The 6,671-nt window shown below is 35.8% G+C and overlaps 1 long non-coding RNA gene across 2 annotated transcripts; it reads left to right on the top strand.

Moving 5' to 3' along the window:
* The first annotated feature begins 841 nt into the window (after positions 1-841).
* On the top strand, positions 842-6,370 carry LOC139123698 (uncharacterized). 2 transcript variants are annotated; one of them, XR_011549769.1, is made up of 4 exons: positions 842-990; positions 4,679-4,879; positions 5,459-5,571; positions 6,250-6,370. It is a non-coding gene; the product is annotated as an uncharacterized lncRNA (long non-coding RNA). The 2 variants fall into 2 exon arrangements; XR_011549768.1 differs by lacking the exon at positions 842-990 and adding an exon at positions 3,747-3,908.
* The last annotated feature ends 301 nt before the right edge of the window (positions 6,371-6,671 follow it).

The following is a 6,671-nucleotide window of genomic DNA, read 5'->3' as shown; positions in this document are numbered from 1 at the left end:
TGTCTCCATTGGAATAAAAAATCAGGAATGTTAAAATGGAAGTGATAGAGAGATCTTAAGCTTCCTTGCAAAATTCAGCAATGAGGGGAGTTTTAAGATAAATCACATTTGTGAAATAGTAGCACAACAGAGATAGCATTGTGTATACTAGCAACAGGTAGTTACTGGTTGCCTAGAATTTGTATTTTAATCTTCTTGTTTTCCCAAACCAAAGACTAAACATTGAAAATCAATTGTTCTCCTAGAAATGGTTGTACGGTGGGAAAGACGCTTGCTGTGTTCTGAACACTCAGTATGTATAAACAAACCCACATGTAAAAACATAGATGGAAATACACATATTTTTGTGTGTGTTTGTGCATGTGGCTTTGTATCATGTCTGTTAAATTTCAAATTTCAGGTTTAACCCTTTTAGGATATGTTGTTTTAAGGTAACAGTAAAGCAGACACAGCATTCACAGTGTACACCTTAAAATGACAAAAGTTTTTATTGTCAAACAACATAAGAAAGAAGAATATAAAAGCTGAACATGTCAGTAGACTCTTGAATGCAGGAAAATCTCAAAAGAATACAAGTAATGCAGTAAGAATTGTCATGACAACCATTGTGTCCAGTTTAATTGGGATATTGAACAGCGCCCTCTACATCCAGATTGAAACTCTACACAATATTCAAAGGACACACCTATACATTATAGTGAGTTTTTTCGGTTTCAAATTCATGGAGTGAATGATATGACTTGTATAATGGCTAGCCTAGGTATAACAGTTATTCTCACTGTTCTGTTATTTTGTTATACTGTGATGACTCAGTTTATTCTGTTCCTATTCACAGGGGATCAGCTATTGCAAGAATTGTCGGAAACAATGAAAATTGTGTTGACATGTGAGTATAGGAAGAAACCATAGAATGGGAAATATTGACAGAAATCATAAACATGGTATGAAAATGTCAAATATCTACCAGTGTTCAAGATGACACACAATGTGGTCAGTGTTGTAATCATTTATCCAGATTTCTCACACAACAGTCCGGGTCATTTCCAAAATTGGCGACGCTATACCATAATATTTCCCCCCTCTCATTTAGCCAATCAGCGGCCAGCGCGCCATCAGTAAAATTGTATTTCCTGGCAACCTCCACATGCGTCCTTCGTTACGTACGCCATACTGTGTCGAACTCTCGCGCCATATTCTGTCAAAATGTCAAACAGTGTGTGGCCGCTCTGTCAAAACACATTTTCAAAATCGCGTACCATTTTTATTCTAGCTTAGACAACCAAGTTCCATATATCGCTTTGATTCCTGGACTCTGGCCTGAAGTCCTGCGAAATATAAATCGTGTACCTACACAGATCGTTCAGAAAACCCCATTTGTATCGGAGATGGCAGCGATCACAAATTCTACCGTATGTCGAACAGTTGTGTGCATGTGGCCACTCTGTCAACACATTTTCAAAATTGCATACCATTTTTAGTCTGCGTGGGACAACTACAAAACAGGTATCATTTTAAAGCTCTGACATCGCTCAGATTCCTTCTTGCAAAACGCCATACGCGTACCTCAGGGCTTGAAATTAACTTTTTCCCCTGGTAGTCAACTTGGGCTACCATTTTCTGAAGTTGGTAGCCCAGTGACAATGGCTAGTAATCCATGAATATTTTATTTTAGGGATACTGTACTCGTCCGAGTATAAGCCCCGGTTCAGCAACACAAAATAGCAGTAAAACTAGGGGCTTCAATCAAGAAACCCCATGTTATGTGTCACGAACGCTTAATTTATGCTAATTTATGTACATTTTAACACTTTCTATCACTTTCAAAATCGGCTTATACATCCAAGAAATTGTAACTTGAGTAAAGAAAAACAAAAAAAATTATTCATATAATCTTTATGAACTGGCATGCCTTGTTACACCCGAGTCTCTCTATGCAGAACGTAATACCGATCGACAACCATAGATAAAAGCGAAACTTCGCTAAGCTTAACTGACACAGTGTTTTATATTACTGTTTCAAATCAAACTGATTACACAATCTCTTGATACAGAAGTGACAGTTTTGTGAAATTTCAGCATCAAAACCCAAAACTTGACACAAGTATGTCTTGTATGCTGCCGATCAACAGCATAGTGTGAACTGGCATACAAAGACTGCACACAGAAAAGCAACTGAACATCCTAGTATCAAACGCTCTGCTCTTATGAAAACAACAACATAGCAGTGAAAATTGTAATAGTCACCAGATAAAAACACTCTTCACAGATGAAAGGATAATTGCTTCAAACAAATGAAACTGCATGTTGACTGCATTTAGCTCGTCCCAAAGTAACGGACATCGCACGCCAAGTATTTCATGTCCCAGGCTTTGGTAGTCTGTGTGGGCTACCGAATCATGGACTTTGGTAGCCCCAGGGAAAAGTTAGTAGTCTGTGGATGCGGGACTACCGCTAATTTCAAGCCCTGTACCCACACAAATAACCTTTATAACAGTATTCCTAATACAGATGACGAACATCCACAAAATGATTCTCGGTACTTGAGCGAAATCGATAAACTGGGGGTAGAAATGAATCGTCAATATTTCGAATATTTCTTCACTCATCGGACTCTTTGTTGGACATGACCTTCTGCAGAACACGTGGATTATGTTGACAGTCGAAATTCGTCGAAATTCACAAGACAGAGGCTTAATAAGCGGCCCAAAACTGCCGATCACACTTGGTGGGTAATTTGTGACCAAGCGTGACCTGTACTTTGTTAATGATGTAATCTGGTCGATGATTTGCTAAAAGCCGGAATACATTATCATAATGAGTCGCCAATTTTGGAAATGACCCGGACTGCACAAGGGGGGATATCCCTCCCTACTTGACAATTTGAGGGATTAAGTTCTGATATAGGTGGTCAATAATAAATTTTACAAATTTACATTATGTAAATTAAGTTTTCTGAGTAATAGTAAATTGTATTGTAGATCAAATATCTGATTGTGCATAAATCTCAATCTATTAGATGTTTGATATTTATAGAATCATTCATACTACAATGATATAAGTTGAAAGACAGTTTTGTAATCTTCATAGACAAACTACATAGTGATAGTCTACGCTGGACAATATGCTTGATATACATTCAGTATATTATCTATTGGTATATTGAACACAATATTAATAGTATAAATAATATAAATCTTTGTATAGAACATTTCAATACATTGATATACCTGTACATAGGGTATACATCTATGCAGATCAAGAGTATACGTAATGCAGATCTTTGCACACCAAGTGTACACTGTACTTAATATACATTTTATTAGTATACGTACGCGTATACTTAACGTATTTGACAAATGTACGGAATCAGCATATGTGTATATTGTTGTGTATCAAGCATTTTGTCCAGTGCTACCTCTTTCAGCTCTTATCATATCTTTCAACATATTGGTTTTATTTAGTCCAATAGTGGGTTAAACCAATTATGATGTGATCTTATCATTCTTATGTTTTCAGTGGTAATCACAGTGCCAAATGCAACTATTAATATTCAATAAAAACATTAAATTACATAAAATATGTAGGAGTTAATCAGCTTTCCATAATTATTGTGTTTTTTGTAGTGAATTTATACTTATGAATTTTCAAATTTCAATTTTAGACTTCTGCAAATGTTTAAGCACTGGAACATTGACAGATCAATTAAAGTGTACTACAGTAGAGGGCACTGTTGTCCAATGGCATACAGAAGGAAAATCTACACCTTCTATAAAGCAACAATAGTAGGTACAGTTACCCTCTATGAAAGCATCTCCAGGACACCTTGGTGGTAGAGGGCGCTGTTGACTGCTGCCAACAATGGCATCTAGAGAGAACCAATCCACACTTTCTCTAAAACAACAATACAAGTACAATGGCACTCTATGAAAGCATCTCTAGAGAAATAAATTACTTGTAATAATAATTCAGTCTTATGGACATTTGTTGTAATGTTCAGTTACAAAACTCAGAACAAAATTATTTCACCAATGGATAAATGCTGTGTTGTAAAGAATCTGACCTTTTAGAATTGTATCAAGTCAGAATATTCCAAGTTGGATCACTGTGAAATCTGAATATTCACTTCATTTGAATCAGAGTTCAACAAGTTGTTACCATTAATCTGTCTGATATTTTTATTTCAAGAAATGATAGCTTACCGTGTGTCCTCTAACAAAACACGTATTTCTGGAAACTTTACATCAGTTTTAAAGAATTGTTGAAATTCTTTGCATCAACCTCATATCTGTAAACCAATAAATCTGCTTCTGTCACAAGCAATTTGTTTGCATTTTGGCTTCGAGGGCACACTGATAGCTTATCAATGAAGTCAGTTTGCTCTGAAGTCAATATCTGGCAAAACATGCATTTCAATGTTTTTCAAACCAGTTTATAATTTTAGATTGAATCAAACTAGGCCTTTGATCTATCCATGTAATTTACTGCCAGCCCTAATCCTAATGACTGCCAAGGCCCATCAGCTATGTATTTTACTACCTGTACCTTTACTTCAGTCTTGCTAATAAATGTTTTGTAGGAACTCAGAATGAGCTGTAGAAATGTGCCATGTTTTGTCTGACTCTGTTATAAATATCTGTAAATGATATTCTTAGCTTTGTATCTACCTTTTGCATTTTAGGAAAGAAGCTGAGAAGTGTTGAAGTGTTGCTGGGAATTTTAGGAGTTTCTTGTGTGAAAACAAAACAAGACAACCTTGCTGATCTCATCAAGTGGAAGAAATTCAGACACCACTGTGTTTATCTCAGCTGAAGAAACACAACCAAGACAGAAATAGGAAATCTAGAGGAACTCTGTATGTTGAATAAAGGATTCACATGATGTAAGTTTAACAACAAACATATGGGTCACCCTAGTGGAAATCATGAATAATTGCAACAATATAGAATAAAGAAAATGAAGGAAATATGATCATAATATTGCAGCTTGAACAATGTGAATTCACATTGAAGTACATGTTGTCAGCAAGGCACTCATGATTGTGATCACAATAATCATATACATCAGCCTATTTGAATGTCTGTGACCAAATTTTCTGTCAAGTTGTACTTTGACTTGATAAGAAGCTAATAAATAGCTTATCCATCATTTGACTGTTTTATTTTGCTAAAATTGATGACAGCTTAAAACAAATAAAACGTAAAGTTTGAAAGGTTGTGGAATTACACACATCGATGACTGTGACCTTTGATCTTTACACTCTGCAGAGGAAATCATATATAGATCATGTTTGTAAAGTATTTTGACGAAAGAATGTTGACAGTTACTTAAATTAACTATATTTACAAGATCAAATAATTCCAATTATTTTTTCCTGTCGTGACGTTGAAAAGAGACACTATGTTTACAAATGCCAGAACACGATCCCTTTCAAAACTAAAAGAATGACATTTTCTTGCAGACAGACTGTTCATTGTTGCACTGCTTACAACACTGACTTGCCAGTGCTACCAGCATCATTGACAGCCAAGGAAAGTAGTTTGATTGCAAGTGAAGATTTGCACTTATCTCATGGTAAAATGAGTAATATACATATATTCCCATCAGATTTGCACTAAGAAAATGAAAATGTTTTATTAAACTTGGGAGAGTGTTGTCGGGACTCTGCTCAAAGGTTGCCAGGGACCCATACGAATGATGTAAACACTGTATCTAGGGTACGTTGTTGATTGATGAAAGTTAAAACATACTTGTTAACTAGGAATATAGTGATATTTAAATGTTGTAGCTTTGTTGACATAATGCATCTAGATACCATGCATGAAATACATTGTTTGTAAACAACAAAGTCACACAGACGCAGTTCTCACGACACCCTTCCTCTTTAAAAATGCATGTATATCAATGAGACAATAGACAAATACTATAATAAATGACATTGAGGCAGAGATGATGTGGTTGGTAAAATGACTATATCAAAGTGATGAAGTTGATGTCAGACAGTTTGTTTTGCCAACATGGTCTTGAGGGCATCTCTTCAAACCACAACTGAAGAATCAGTTTCTCTCAGCTTTGGTGACGCAGATACATGTAAACACCAATCTACTTTCTCAATGTTTGAACATTTTACTGGCTACTTTCAGCATATTTCCATGAAAACCCAGTATGCTGTTCTTCATTCACCTAATTAGTATTGATAGTTACAACTTCCCTGGCCAATGATAATCACTGGATTAAATTGTTCTTTTACAGGCATTAAACCCTGCAATGCATCAGGGTTTATTTCATGGTTGTGGCCCTCCATACCAAGTCCGTGCCCGAGTCCTGGTCTTTACATCCATAGCTTCATTGATGAAGAAAAGACATCTGTCAGTCCAAGGTCAGTAAGTAGACATCTGTTTGGAAGTATCCCTGGTAGCTTCTAAGCAAAAATGATGATAAAATAGTAAATAACTTGTGAATTTTACACATCTACAGCTATCAACAGAAAAAACTGCTATTTGACACTTTCTACATTTTATTCTACACATATTTGCTATTTTAATGATCTAGTCTCAAATTGTGTCTCATACTTTGTTTTCAATTCACTATTTCCATGACAGTGGCAAAGTGTTATTACTATACTACACAGCTGTGCAGATGCAGGGCTGATAGCCAGTTAAAACCCATGTACT

Source organism: Ptychodera flava (genome assembly GCF_041260155.1).
Source record: "Ptychodera flava strain L36383 chromosome 23 unlocalized genomic scaffold, AS_Pfla_20210202 Scaffold_23__1_contigs__length_28996876_pilon, whole genome shotgun sequence".
In the NCBI taxonomy this organism is placed as follows: domain Eukaryota; kingdom Metazoa; phylum Hemichordata; class Enteropneusta; family Ptychoderidae; genus Ptychodera; species Ptychodera flava.
This window is presented reverse-complemented; position numbering and strand designations above follow the sequence as displayed.